Source organism: Callorhinus ursinus, unplaced genomic scaffold (assembly GCF_003265705.2).
Source record: "Callorhinus ursinus isolate GAN/ISIS: 27379988/994484 unplaced genomic scaffold, GSC_fseal_2.0 scaffold5, whole genome shotgun sequence".
NCBI classification, from domain to species: domain Eukaryota; kingdom Metazoa; phylum Chordata; class Mammalia; order Carnivora; family Otariidae; genus Callorhinus; species Callorhinus ursinus.
In genome coordinates this window covers 17,826,985-17,841,213 of record NW_027397067.1, presented here as the reverse complement: position 1 = coordinate 17,841,213, position 14,229 = coordinate 17,826,985, and the positions used below count along the sequence as shown (strand labels likewise).

Genomic DNA, 14,229 nt, shown 5'->3' with positions numbered 1-14,229 from the left:
ACATGAAAAGAAAGCTGGGATAGCAATCCTTTTATCAGACAAATTAGATTTTCAACCAAAGACTGTAATAAAAGATGAGGAAGGACACTATATCATAATTAGAGGGTCTATCCAACAAGGAGATCTAAAAATTGTAGATATTTATGCCCCTAACATGGGAGCAGCCAATTATACAAACCAATTAATAATAAAATTAAAGAAACACATTGATAATAGTAGAGAACTTTAACACCCCATTCACTGCAATGGACAGATCATCTAATCAGAAGATCAAAAAGGAAACAAGGGCTCTGAATGACCCACTGGACCAGATGGACTTAATAGATATATTCAGAACATTCCATCCTAAAGCAACATAATACACATTCTTCTCAAGTGCTCATGGAACGTTCTCCAAAATAGATCACATCCTGGGTCACAAATCAGGTCTCAACCGGTACCAAAAGACTGGGATCATTCCCTGCATATTTTCAGACCACAGTGCTTTGAACCTTGAACTCAATCACAAGAAGAAATTTGGAAAGAACTCAAATACATGGAGACTAAAGAGCATCCTACTGAAGAATGAATGGGTCAACCAGGAAATTAACGAAGAATTTAAAAAATTCATGGAAACAAGTGAAAATGAAAACACAACTGTTCAAAACCTTTGGGCTGCAGCAGAGGTGGTCCTAAGAGGGAAGGATATAGCAATAGAAGCCTTTCTCAAGAAACAAGAAAGGTCTCAAATACACAACCTAACCTTACACCCAAAGGAGCTGGAGGAAGAACAGAAATAAAGTCTAAACCCAGCAGGAGAAGAGAATAAAGATTAGAGGAGAAATCAATGAAATAGAAACCAAAAGAACAGTAGAACAGATCAAGGAAACCAGGAACTGGTTCTTTGAAAGAATTAACAAGATTGATAAACCCCAAGCCAGACTTATCAAAAAGAAAAGAGAATGGACCCAAATAAATAAAATCATGAATGAAAGAGGAGAGATCACAACCAATACCAAAGAAATGCTAACAATTATAAGAACATGTTATGAGCAACTACATGCCAAGAAATTAGGCAATCGGGAAGAAATGGATGCATTCCTGGAGACTTATAAACCACCAAAACTGAAACAGGAAGAAATAGAAAACCTGAACAGACCCATAACCAGCAAGGAAATTGAAGCAGGAGTCAAAAATCTCCCAACAAACAAGAGTTCAGGGCCAGATGGCTTTCCAGGGGAATTATACCAAACATTTAAAGAAAACTTAATACCTATTCTTCTGAAGCTGTTTCAAAAAATAGAAATGGAAGGAAAACTTCTAAACTCATTTTATGAGGCCAGCATTACCTTGATCCCAAAATCAAAGACCCCACCAAAAAGGAGAATTACAGACCAATATCCCTGATGGAACATAGATGCAAAAATTCTCACCAAGATACTAGGCAATAGGATCCAACAGGATTATTCACAACCAAGTGGGATTTATTCCTGGGCTGCGACAGTGGCTCAACCTCTGCAAATCAATGTGATACACTACGTTAATAAAAGAAAAGACAAGAACCATATGATCTTCTCAATAGATGCAGAAAAAGCATTTGACAAAGTACAGCATCCTTTCTTTCTTTTTTTTTTAAAAGATTTTATTTATTTGAGAGAGAGAGAGTGCACGAGCAGGGGGAGGTGGAGGGGCAAAGGGAGAAGCAGACTCCCCACTGAGCAGGGAGCCCGATGCAAGGCTCAATCCTAGGACCCTGAGATCATGACCTGAGCCAAAGGCAGAGGCTTAACCTGCTGAGCCACTCAGGCACCCCACTCCTTTCTTTCTTTTTTCTTTTAATTTAAAAATACTTTATTGCTAAAAAAAATAATGCTACTCATCATCTGAGCTTTCAGTAAGTCAATCTTTTTTTTTAAATTTTTAAATTAACATATAATGTATTATTTGTTTCAGGGGTACAGATTTGTTATTCATCAGTCTTACATAATTCACAGCACTCACCATAGTATATACCCTCCCCAGTGTCCATCATCCAGCCACCCATCCCTTCCACCCCACTCCACTCCGGCAACCCTCAGTTTGTTTCCTGAGATTAAGAGTTTCTTATGGTTTGTCTCCCTCTCTGGTTTCATCTTGTTTCATTTTTCCCTCCCTTCCCCTATGAACCTCTGTCTTGTTTCTCAAATTCCTCATATCAGTGAGATCATATGATATTTGTCTTTCTCTGATTGACTTATTTCACTTAGCATAATACCCTCTAGTTCCATCCATGTCATTGCAAATGGCAAGATTTCATTTTTTTGATGGCTGCATAATATTCCATTGTATATATATATACCACGTCTTCTTTATCCATTCGTCTGTCGATGGACATCTAGGCTCTTTCCATAGTTTGGCTATTGGAAATTACTGCTATAAACATTGGGGTGCATGTGCCCCTTCAGATCACTACCTTTGTATCTCTGGGGTAAATACCCAGTAGTGCAATTGCTGGGTCATAGGGTAGCTCTATTTTCAACTTTTTGAGGAACCTCCATACTGTTTTCCAGAGTGGCTGCTCCAGCTTGCATTCCCACCAACAGTGTAGGAGGGTTCTCCTTTCTGCGCATCCTCTGCAACATCTGTCGTTTCCTGACTTGTTCATTTTAGCTATCCTGACTGGTGTGAGGTGGTATCTCATTGAGGTTTTGATTTGGATTTCCCTGATGCTGAGCGATGTTGAGCACTTTTTCATGTGTCTGTTGGTCATTTGGATGTCTTCTTTGCAGAAATGTCTGTTCATGTCTTCTACCCATTTCTTGATTGGATTATTTGTTCTTTGGGTGTTGAGTTTGATAAGTTCTTTATAGATTTTGGATATTAGCCCTTTATCTGATATGTCATTTGCAAATATTTTCTCCCATTCTGTCAGTTGTCTTTTGGTTTTGTCGACCGTTTCCTTTGCTGTGCAAAAGATTTTTATCTTGTTGAAGTCCCAATAGTTCATTTTTGCCCTTGCTTCCCTTGCCTTTGGTGATGTTTCTAGGAAGAAATGTACAGCATCCTTTCTTGATTAAACTCTTCACAGTGTAGGGATAGAGGAAACATACCTCAATATCATAAAGGCCATATATGAAAAGTCCACAGCAAATATCATTCTCAATGGGGAAAAACTGAGAGCTTCTCCACTAAGGTCAGGAACATGACCGGGATGTCCTCCTAGCCTCAGCAATCAGACAACAAAAAGAAATAAAAGGCATCCAAATAGGCAAAGAAGTAAACTCTCACTCTTTGCAAATGACATGATACTCTATGTGGAAAACCCAAGGACTCCATTCCAAAATTGCTAAAACTCATACAGGAATTCAGCAATGTGCTGAAATTAGTTGCATGTCTATACACTAACAAAGAGACAGAAGAAAGAGAAATTAAGGAGTCGATCCATTTACAATTGCACCCAAAACCATGAGATACCTAGGAATAAACCTAACCAAAGAGGCAAAGGATCTGTACTCAGAAAACTATAGAATACTCATGAAAGAAATTGAGGAAGACACAAAGAAATGGAAAAACCTTCCATGCTCATGGATTGGAAGAAATGGATTCACAAATATTGTGAAAATATCTATGCTACCTGGAGCAATCTACACATTTAATGCAATCCCTATCAAAATACCATCCACTTTTTTCAAAGAAATGGAACAAATAATCCTAAAATATGTATGGAACCAGAAAAGACCCCGAATAGCCAGAGGAATATTGAAAAAGCAAAGCAAAGCTGGTGGCATCACAATTCAGGACTTCCAGCTCTATTACAAAGCTGTTGTCATCAAGACAGTATGGTACTGGCACAAAAACAGACACATACATCAGTGGAACAGAATAGAGAGCCCAGAAATGGACCCCCAACTCTATGGTCAACTAATCTTCGACAAAGCAGGAAAGAATGTCCAATGGAAAAAAGTCTCTTCAACAAATGGTGTTGGGAAAATTGGACAGCCACATGCAGAAGAATGAAACTGGACTATATCCTTACACCACACATAAAAATAGAATCAAAATAGATGACAGACCTAAATGTGAGACAGGAATCCATCAAAATTCTAGAGGAGAACATGGGCAGCAACCTCTGTGGCCTTGGCCGCAGCAATGTCTTGCTAGACACATCTCCAAAAGCAAGGGAAACAAAGGTAAAATGAACTATTGGGACTTTATCAAGATAAAAAGCTTTTGCACAGCAAAGGAAACAGTCGACAAAAGCAAAAGACAACTGACAGAATGGGAGAAGATATTTGCAAATGACATATCAGATAAAGGGCTAGTATCCAAAATCTATAAAGAACTTATCAAACTCGACACCCAAAGAACAAATAATCCAATCAAGAAATGGGCAGAAGACATGAACAGACATTTCTGCAAAGAAGACATCCAAATGGCCAACGGACACATGAAAAAGTGCTCAACATCGCTCAGCATCAGGGAAATCCAAATCCAAACCACAACGAGGTATCATCTCACACCAGTCAGAAGAGCTAAAATTAAGCACCCAGGAAATGACAGATATTGGCCAAGATGTGGAGAAAGGGGAATCTTTTTATACTGTTGGTAGGGATGCAAGCTGGTATAGCCACTCTGGAAAACAGTATGGAGGTTCCTCAAAAAGTTGAAAATAGAGCTACCCTACAACCCAGCAATTGCACTACTAGGTATTTACCTCAAAGATACGAAGGTAGTGATCCGAAGGGGGCACCTGCACCTAATGTTTATAGCAGTAATGTCCACAATAGCCAAACTATGGAAAGAACCCAGATGTCCATCAACAGATGAATGGATAAAGAAGATGTGGTGTATATATACAATGGAATATTACTCAGCCATCATAAAACCCAAAATCTTGCCATTTACAATGACGTGGATGGAACTAGAGGGTATTATGCTGAGCGAAAAAAGTTAATCAAAGACAAATACCATATGATCTCACTCATATGTGGAATTTAAGGAACAAAACAGAGGATCATAGGGGAAGGGAGGGAAAAATAAAACAAGATGAAACCAGAGAGGGAGACAAACCATGAGACTCTTAATCATAGGAAACAAACTGAGGGTTGCTGGAGGGGAGGGGGGGGGATGAGGTAACTGTGTGATGGACATTAAGGAGGGCAGTGAGCACTTGGTGTTATATAATACTGATGAATCACTGAGCTCTACCTCTGAAACTAATAATATACTATATGTTAATCAACTGAATTTAAATAAAAAAACCCACCAAGTATTTATTGGGTTCCTACTTAAAAAAATTATCATTTAGTTAACACTCCCCCAAAAATATGTTAGATAACTGGCTATCCTTACCATATATATTATTATCCCTATTTAATAGGTAAATAATCTGAGGTGAAAGTCTCAGATTATATGCAAAGTATGATTAAAACAATTCTCCCTCTTTCCCCCTGCTTACTATCCCCTTGAGTTCAGGCTGACTTGTAGTGTCATTTCTAAACCCCTTGACAAAGAGTCCAGACATCTTGCCCAGGAATGCTACCTGCTGTCACAATAAGAGAAGTCTCCCTGAACTGGTTTCTTTGCCCTTTTCTTCAGGTTTTTTGTAGCTGACTTACCTGTGGAAGGCGCTCAAGCCCTTTCCCTTTCTTGGCAAAACTTGTCGTCATCCTTTCAGTACCCACCTTAGATGTCCCTGACTCCCTCAGTTGGTTGCTCACTCCTTTACTTTCCCTTAGCCTCTAAATGCCTCCACTATGGCTTGGATCATGCAGTTTTTTGAATTGGCTTATTTCCGTATCTTCCACTAGACTATTTCAGTCTTCAAGAGCAAGGACTGTCTTTTCATTTTTGCCTTCTCTGTGTCCAGCACAGTTTGCTGAATGATCAGTTCCTCCTGTCTGAAATCATCCTGCTTTCTGATTTTAAGCTTCTTTAAACTCCTGGTCTTTTCTCTTTTTCTTTCTGACTGCCATCACACATTCTCACATCCGAGTCCCCGAGCTCACTTCTGCTAGCTCGTATTTCCTAACGTCCACTTCTTCTTGCTTGCCCAGTAATTCCAATATAGGCACCGTGAAATTTTGTGTTTCCCTAGGATCACTTTTGCTTTTTGTTGTCTTACAGGGAAGGTAGAGATTGCAGTATTAAATTGAGGAGGAGGATGTTCTTCTTATGTCCCTGTCACAAATCCAAGTTCCATGTGAGGGAGGGGCTGTCATTCTGGAGGTCCTATGCAGATGACTTGGGCAGGAATTAGGTCCATGGTTTTTTACTCACTGCATTTCTAGGCAAAGTAAGGGCCCTAGAAATGTTCCAATGCTGGGGAACTGTTCTCACATCAAGAAGCCTACCTATTTTATTCTGTGCCCTGCCCACTCTCAGCACACATGATGCAGGAATTTTATGTGAGGGAGCCAGGGCACTGACCTGAACACCCCTGCACTGTTTGTGCTGTTGCCCCAGACACTGGAACCACAACCACTGTCTTTGGCCATCAGCTCACCTGCTGAGTAATAGGCTGGAACATCAGGCAGCATTTCCTCCCTCTGGAAATTAGCTGTGGTTCTGGTCAGGAACACTGGAGTTTCTACCCTTCTCTTGGTCCTTAAAATGAAAGACTATTCAACAGAAAAGATAATCAGAAATGTGGGAAATATCCATGTCCTTTGCCCTGAACCCAGAGAAGCAGATAGGCGCCATCTTCGTGGTGCGGAAGTTGTAGAGGGACGATGCTCTAAAAGCCAGGACAGTCCCAGGCTGAGGCTACCACCATTAGACTTGGCACTTTCTCATACTTCCCTCCCTCCCACGACCTTTCTCCATCAGTATTAACTAATTCCAGAGAAGTCCCTGCATTTGGAGAGGAAATTCAGAGTACAATGACCATTTCTTCTTTAGAGTGATTATCTATTGCGATCAATAAATTGTGATGAGCCCCTGCAGGCCCCTGCAGACAGGAGCTGTGGGAGCTGTTTGCTGTGGAGGCAGGGGTGTATTGTCTAGGCAGTGAGAACCTGAAGGCCAAGGCACTGCTGCTTATGTTACCTTATCTGCTATAAACTCCCAAGTGGAGGCTGGAGCACGTGAAGCGACCCAGGGAGCATATACCCACTAGTAGGGAACCCTCCACTCCCTGGGGAGCACAGAGCACCTGGTATTTCCGGACACTGTGGCCTGGGTGTGGCCAGACTCCCCCCAAATCCTTACTCTAGTGCTTCTAATGGCAGGCGACCATAGAGATATGCCCTGGAGGTCTCCAACCTAAGAGCAAATTTTCTTTTGAGGCTCATGTTTGGTTTCTGTGTGTTTTATTAATTTTTAGACATTTTGAAACAATCCCAAACTTACAGAGAAATTGAAAGCACAATGCAAATAACCTTTTTCCTCTGTACCATGTAAAAGTCAATTGCCTATATATTTGTTTTTTTTCAAAAGCAAAGTATATTTTATTAGCCTTTTTTGACTTTAACAACCAATGTAATGAAAGTTTAATAACATTTCTTTTTTCTTTTCCTTTTTTCATAGTGAGAATTCAATTTTTTTTTAAAGATTTTATTTATTTGTCAGAAAGAGCGAAAGAGAGCGAGCACAAGCGGGGGGAATGGCAGGCAGAGGGAGAAACAGACTCCCCGCCAAGCAAGGAGCCTGATGCAGGACTTGATCCCAGGACTCTCGGATTATGACCTGAGCCGAAGGCAGACACTTAACCAACTGAGCCACCCAGGCATCCCAAGAATTCAAATTTTTTAAATTATTCTTTTCTTGGCTATTTTTTTCAGTTTTATTGGGATAGAATTGACTTGTAACATGGTATTTATTTAAGGTGTACAATACAATGATCTGATACATGTATACATTGCAAGATGGTCACCATGATAAGCTTAGTTAACATCTATCACCTCAAATAGTTACAATTTGTTTTCTTGTGATGACAACTTGAAGATCTGTTCTCTCCCTTACGTATTTGCATTCTACGAAGATACCACCTCGATAATACCGGTGGCTTCTGAAAAAGGCACTGATATTGAAAGGGAAGGAAGGGTGCTTTCATTGTTTTAATGAATAACTTTGGTATTGCTTGATGTTTTTTCACCGTGAGAGCATATGTATGCATTACTAGTTTGTTTTAAAAGTAAATGAAAAAGGGATTGGCCTTAGCGCTACCTTCTTGGAAACCTCTGCGCCGTGAGAGGTTTGTGGAGGAAGAAGCAAATGCTCAGGTTGAAGTGAACAAGAAGAAAGACAAGGCAGAGTCCAAGTAAACCATTAGCTTTTGCACTCACGGAAGCCATAGCAGAAATAAGGAAAGCCAGAGGCCAGGGGTGCTGGTACAAATTGTTGGATCACATGCCTACTTTCTAGAACTTGATTCAGTGGATCTAGAATAGCCATCCACTTTTGAGAGACCCACCTTGCTTACACCAAAACAGTCCATTTTGGTCCTTTGCCCTGGACCTGTGACTTTTGAGACTAATTCTGTTTTCATTTGTGGCTGAATGTAACAGGTGTACAACAAATCATCTCTTCTTTTTTTTTTTTTTAAAGATGTTTTATTTATTTATTTGACAGACAGAGACATAGCAAGAGAGGGAACACAATAAGAGGGAGTGGGAGAGGGAGAAGCAGGCCTCCCGCGGAGCAGGGAGCCCGATGCGGGGCTCTATCCCAGGACCCTGGGATCATGACCTGAGCCAAAGGCAGACGCTTAACCGACTGAGCCACCCAGGCGCCCCACAGATCATCTCTTCTGCTGTCTTAGCTAAAGAAAAAAAAGTAAACGAAAGGTAAAACTAGTAATGAAAAACATTTTAAAAGAGTAAGTTGCTGGCATCATGTGCCCCCTACAAGGACATTCCCCTCTAAAACCCCAACAGACCCGCCCAATCAGGAAACTCACAAGGATACCTGACTGCCATCTATCTGCATACCCCACTTGAGTTTCTCCAGTTGTCCCAGTGGTGTCCTTTATCTCAAAAGGATCCAGCCTGCCTTCTGTGTGGGTCACTGTGGTTCTGCCCTCTCACCCTGCACGGAGGCCTAGCTTGCTCTGCTGGGCCAGACTACCTTAGGGCTGAGCTGTTGAGGCAGGCAAGAGCAAGAGGAAGAATGAATATATATATATGGTTTTATCTTATATATAAAATAATGCATTATATATATTACATATTTTACATAATATATGTAATGTATCTTGTTGTTTGATATAACACATCCAAAGACACCTCGGGCTTTAACTGAAATATTTGAGTGAATTTTGCCTCTTCTGGGCAGATGCCCCTTCAAGGCAAGCCACAAGGCAAGTGTGTTTGTGTGGGGGCAGTCCCCTGTGCCGGGGCACGTGGCCCTTGTCCCTAGTAAGGCCCCTGACAGCACTGTACAGATTGCACAACCACGTGTAGTGGGCTCTGGAGTCAGACTGCCGGGGTTTATGTCCAGGCCGGCCACCCATAACTGTGTGGCCTCAGACACGCTGCGGACTCTCTAGCCTCTGTAAATAGAGAGAGTAAAGGAAAGAACTCAATTATAGCCCTGTTGGAATATTGCATGAGCTCAGGCACTTTAAGCACTTAGCACAGTGCCTGGCACGTGGTAAACCCCAGGAAGAGTTTGCTCCTACTAATACACCTGCATTTATCTTAACGTAAAGAAGTCTACCACATGGTGCTGGAGGGCTGAGGAAGGTATGTCTCGTTAGCCTGTGGCTTCGGGTAGTGCATGGCACATGGCCCCGGGCAACTCACTGCAAGTGAGTTTTTCTCCAGTTTCTGAAGCCAGGATGGCTTTCTGCCCTTCCTCTCCTCAGGCTGGAGAAATAGAGAATAAATAGCCAGAGCATCCAGGCATCCCTTCCCCTCTCCACTTCCTACTTCTTTCCCCAATCTCCACCTCTCCCCACATCCTGAGGATGAACAAAATAGCAGATGGGAGAAGTGAAACAGGACCAGGCTGAATGGTCCTGGCAGCACCCGGCTCCCCCGAGGCTGCCGAGGCAGCACGCTGATGGCTCAGAGCCTGGCCAGGGGCCCCGAGAGAGCCGAAATGACAAATAGCTTTGGCCCTGTTTTGGTTCATGTTGTGGCAGGAGGGAGGAGCCTGAGGTGGAAAATGACCCCCACCCCCCAGCCTCCATCCCCTACGCCTCTGCCCTGAAACGGTGGTTTCTCCAGACAGCAGGAAAAAAGCTACCTCCCTGCTCCCAGCCCACTTCTAGACTGGCCACCTGCTCGCTCTACAGGGCAGGCCACTCTGGGACTTTTCATGACAAACAGTCTCCTGGGTTGTTTGGGGATATGGGGTTTGTGTGAGAGACTGGGGAGCCTGCTTTGCTGATGAGGTCACTCTTCCTTGAGCTATTACCTTGCTTTCCTTGGCCAGAGCAAGCTGCAGGAATGCCTTGGAGCAGTGTTTGTTTGTGAAACATCAAATCCCTGCCTAGTTACGCCCAAGCAGGCCAGCTTGCCTCCAGACCCCAGTCCCTCAGTGGTTCTTCCGTCTTCAGTCCTGCAGGTACAGGTGTCTGTTACTTGCCTTGGAACCAAAGGGCTGGAGCTCGGCCGAGGCAGGCTGGGCAGGGGCCAGCTTCCCTCCTGGAGCCGGAGGACATGGGCCGGCCCTGTGGTCTCCTGGGCCAACGTGCTCTGTAGATTTCATTTGCAGACTAATTTCGCTGGTAGGGAATATGGGCAAGAGGCCAGGGCAGCATTTGGCAAGGAGGGGACATCTCCCAGAGAGGGAGAGCTGTTTGAATTCCCAGGGATTGCACTCTGAATTCCTGCCCTCCACTTCCTGCCTGTGGGCCGGTGGCCGGTGGCCCGCACTGACCTGGCCTGCGGGTAGCCATCTCCAGCTGCAGGCACTGACCCCACAGGCACACCAGGGGGAGCAGGTAGCCTGGGTCCCTGCCAGCCGGGAGTTTTTGCCCTGCCCGCTGCTGACGGGCCTGGCCCCACAGTCTGGCCCCAGGCTCTGCAAACGATTCTATTTTAGGTTGCTGACTAGCTCTTCAGCCCTCATTCCTGTCTTGAGCTTCCTGAGTCACTTCTCCTCACTCCCCGCTCTGCTTCTTTCTGAATGGAGTGGGTTAGCATAACACCATATGTTAGAAGAGCAATTCACAATTGATAAAGCCTTTTTGTGCACCAGCTCTCTTCTGATCTTTCATCAGCCTGTGAGGTCCACCAGGCAGGTAACTTAATCCATGTTTCACAGATGAGCAACAATGGAGGCTTAAAGAAACTCAGGCAGTTTGATCTACCAGATACACACACACACACACACACACACACACACAGAAGCACACTGCAAGTCATTGTGGAGTTGAGTCTTAAGAATCAGGCTTCCCGTCTTGAGTCTGATGCGCATCCCTACCACCCTACATGTCTAGGTGTCCACGGTATAGGGCACTGGCAAGTGAGACCCTGCAGGACCACCTGTGGTGGCCATTTCTTTTCTTCTTGATGGAGGATGCTTGCTTCTGGGGACCATTGCACTTTGAATCTAAGGCATTTAAAATACTGATGGGGCATAAGCAGAACTCCAGACAAAGTAGAGGAAGTAGCCTGAATTTGTTCCCCCATCCGAGGCCCTTAACACCCTCCTCTCACCTTATCTCCAGGTTCCTAAGAAATCCTTTCCTCCATTCCTTGGAGGAACAAAGGATTGATAACAATTCACACTGTTTAAAGGGTTACCCCTCCGGACCTTAGCTCACCTTACAATTATGTGGTCTATGCCACAACTTACAAGACAGGCACATCCAAATGCATTGTCTTGTGAAAATGAATTAAGGAAATCTCACTAAAATGGAGTCAGGAGGTTCAGCATGGGTAGCTCTCACACCCTTCCATTCCTCATCTATTGCTAATCCAATAGGAAAAGGTGGATTTTGCATGTGGCTACTACTTGACTACCCCAGCAAGAGGAAGGAAAGCTTTCTTCCTCCCTTGGCAACAACCCAGCCAATGAGAGACAGTTATAACTCAGCCAATGGAAAGCCACTATACTTCAAACTCGCAGTTTACTCCAATGGGCTTGTCGTTTAAAACAGCCCTTCCAACTTCCAGCTTCCTCTATAAAAGAGCGTTTCTCCGCTTTGTTTCCTGTACTTACCTATGGTTTTGATGAGTTTCTCTGTCCTAGAGTGCAGTTCTCTGCTATTCCTTAATAAAACCGTATTTGCTAGTAAAATAGCTGGCAGTTTTATTTTTAAGGTTATTAGTCTCCAGGAGAAAGTACAAATTTTTAACAACTAGCATAGCATGGACAACCAATGAGAACAAACCTGGGTCATAGCACTGGGTAGGTCTTGGAGCCCCCCCTGCCCCTCCATAGTGCTAGGCATTACCTATAGCTGCTGATCCATGGGGAGGTCTGCAAGAGTCCCAGGAGGGGGGCTGGGCAACCAGGGCCAAGGGGGGTACTTTGGGGAACTCTGGGCATTGGCCATTGCCAGCTAGTGCCAAAGCACTCAGACATTTCCACACATGCACCACCATACTTGTGCACACCATTGTATATTAATGTCAATTGTCTTGTTTAATCTTTTCTAGGACATGTGGAAGGATATACTACATTTTCTGTTCAACGATGGAGGAAATTGAATCTCCATGACATTCAACAGCTTCTCAAGCTCTCACAGCCAGTGTTTCTGGCAGCTGGAGAAGTTCAGGGCATGGAGTACCCAAGGTGGGAGGCCCTTTGTGAGATAGAGGAGGTGGGGCTCCTGAGTAGGCCGAGGGCACCACTGAGGGCTCAGACCCCGCCAGATGTCAGGGAGCTGGGGGTGGGGAAACAGAAAGAAAAGGTATGTGTGTTGATGCTGACTGGGAAGTTGAAAGAGGGTGGGGGTGGGCAGACATTGAGAAACTGGGAATAAGCCTGCCCTCAACACAGGTTTGCTGTGGCAAGAACTAGTCCTGAGTGAAACAGAGAAATCATTTTCATGGTTTGCGTTGCCTGTTGCCCTATATGTGAATATTGTCACCCAGAGAATGTGATCACATTTGGAGCACTAGCTGTGGCATTTCATTTTAGAACTAGCTGTGTCTTGTTCATCAGGGGCTGCTGATCAGCCACTGAGGCCTGCTCCCCACTGCCTGCGATTGCTAGGCTGGGTAGCCTCCTGAGCTCTGTGGATTGTGATGTAAGCAACAAGCTGGTGCTTGTTGAAGTAGGGCCTCTCCCTGAAGAATGCTGGGGCCCAGGTGGTTTAAAGAGTAGGAAACTCAATTTGATCTTCTGGGGATGGAGTCTGAAATGTTAATCAGCACTTGCCTAGAATTCCAGGTACCCCCTTTTCTCCCCGGCCATGCTGCTATTTGGGGCTGGGCAGGATCCAGATTCCTGCCCCACCCCCTACCCTGTTCTTCCTGAAAAAGCACAGACCCTTCTTAGGCCATCAGGCAAAGGCCTAGCTGCTTGCTCCCTGGGAGGGGAGTTGAGCCTCATGGCAACCTGTGCACCAATGGCCCTGCCCAGGCCTCCAGGAGTGGCAGCAGTGTGGGAAGGGCTTATGATGTGAAGTGGTACAAGCCTCTCTACTGGGTTTTCCCCACAGACCCCAGCTAGGGGCTAGGAACCAGGTTGGCACAGGCCCAGCTGCCCTTTCGATGAGCAAGCCCCATGTCAGGTTTCTTCTGCTGCTGCTCCCTTTGAGAGGACATGCCTTTCCCCAAACTATATGCTCCCTCCCAACAAAGGATATTAATAGGTGCGAGTCTTGCCCCAAGTCCAGGGTGACCCAAGAGACCCCCGCAAAATAAAAGACTTTTTTCTAGGCACGTGGCCTGTCTGCAAAATGAAATCTTTCTTCCTATGCACGTTGGCGATGCGTTCACCACAAACCTCTAAACAGAGGCTGACATTTCTTATATTAAAAATGAAATGCAATTCCGGAGGATTAGAATCCTTGGGAGAGTTATCTTCTTGTGTTTTTCCTTGCTTGTCCCTAGGTCTCTGCCAATTTAGAGTCAGAGACAACATGTCACATGATTCCTTTTGAAATTGGGCTCTGGCAGCCGTGGCTCAGCCTACCCACTGCCCATCTGCCTGCTCTGAAGGCGACACAAGCCTTGGGGGGGTGGGGACTGCCAGAGAGCACACAAGTCAGAACTGAAATATTTGACTGGACTTGGTCCTAAGAGAGGCGATTTCATTACCCTAAATGTCCTGGAAACCCTGTTGCCTCTGGCGCGAGAAGGCTCCAGGCTCCGTCATCCTGGACAGCAGTCTGAGCTAGCCTTGGCGCCCTTCTGCAAGTGGCTGTAATGT

The 14,229-nt window shown here is 44.5% G+C and overlaps 1 long non-coding RNA gene across 1 annotated transcript in view; it reads left to right on the top strand.

The window, feature by feature from the left end:
• The window catches only part of LOC112823124 (uncharacterized), a 35,888-nt gene that overhangs the window by 14,055 nt on the left and 7,604 nt on the right, over positions 1-14,229 (top strand). Inside the window, exon 2 of the long non-coding RNA XR_012378226.1 lies at positions 12,510-12,645. This is a non-coding gene — a long non-coding RNA (uncharacterized lncRNA). The remainder of the gene's footprint in view (positions 1-12,509; positions 12,646-14,229) is intronic.